The sequence below is a fragment of the Grammomys surdaster genome, unplaced genomic scaffold (assembly GCF_004785775.1).
Source record: "Grammomys surdaster isolate TR1022 unplaced genomic scaffold, NIH_TR_1.0 126115, whole genome shotgun sequence".
Classification (NCBI taxonomy): domain Eukaryota; kingdom Metazoa; phylum Chordata; class Mammalia; order Rodentia; family Muridae; genus Grammomys; species Grammomys surdaster.
In genome coordinates, this window is record NW_021620923.1 from 4,590,398 (window position 1) to 4,591,787 (window position 1,390).

A 1,390-nucleotide genomic window follows, 5' to 3' on the forward strand; every position below is an offset into this window, starting at 1 on the left:
GGTATATATATATATATATATATATATATATATATATATATATATAGTTATAAACATAAACATCTTAAAGGTATAAAATATTGCAAGTTTTTAACTGAGATAAATCTATGGATAATTTAAAGATTTTTAGGACAACTTTATTGTCAACTCCTTATTCTCCACACATTTCTAAAACATATTTTTTTTTCTTTTGTGGAATAAAGTACACAAATATTATAAATTAAAATTCAAACTCCTTTGGATTCAGATTTGAACTTAAGATCATTTAAGACATAATTAAATCTCATTTTTGATTCATTATATTCACAATACTGTCTACTGTTTATACTTTTAAATACCTCATGCTCAGCATATAATATTCTCACTTAGTACTTATACCAAATTTGAAGTATTTTTACTTGAATTCTACCCGATATTAAAAGCAACAATGTGTGGATACATGGCTTTCAAAACAGAAACACAATATTTTGGTCTTTGTGATTCGCTTTCAAGATTGTTACCTCTTCACAGGCCTGTTAACCCTGCATTTTGGAATCAGCTAGTTTCACTTGTAGATATTGGGTCTGCCTCCTCACTCACTCTTTAGGAGAGGCTCTTCCTTGAGGCCTTCATTTGGGAGTAGTCCATCATTTCACTTGGCCTGATGAAATGTGAGAAGAGAATCACTCAACAGCTTGAATACATTAACTTCCTTTGAGGAAGTTTCTAGAAATAATTCTTTCCCTGTTTTTCAAGGTTAGGAAGCAGCTAATTCCAAAAGTTGATGGTAGGTATTTTAGGGCTTCTACTGGTTTGAAGAAACAGTATGACCAAGGCAACTCTTATAAAGGAAAATATTTCATTGATACTGGCTTTCAGTTTCAAAGGTTTAGTCCATTATCATTATGGTGGGAAGCAGGGCAGTGTTCAGGAAGACATGGTGCTGGAGAAGCTGAGAATTCTATATTTTGATCTAAAAGCAGCCAGGAGGAGACTGTGACACTGGGTGTAGCTTGAGCTTAAATGCTACTCACAGCCCACCTCCACAGTGACATTTCTCCACCAAGGCCACACCACCTAATAGTGCCATTCCCTATGGGCCAAACATGCAAACACATGAGTCTGTAGGGGTCATTCCTATTCATATTGCCATAGAGAGTTTTCAAGATAGAATGACAAGAAGGAGGTTAACTCAGCCGTAGGATAAAGCAGAAATTCAGGGAGAAAAATCAGAGATAAAAGATAGACAAAAAAGTCAGCAAAACCAAAATCAACAACAAAGAGCCCTAGGTTCCTGACAAGGTCATACTATCATCCTATTGAGGAATCAAGCCACATCTGAAGTACACTATAGTTTTAGAACTTCCAAACAGCAGGATTAGTAGACCTCTTTTTGTTGATGGAATCATTT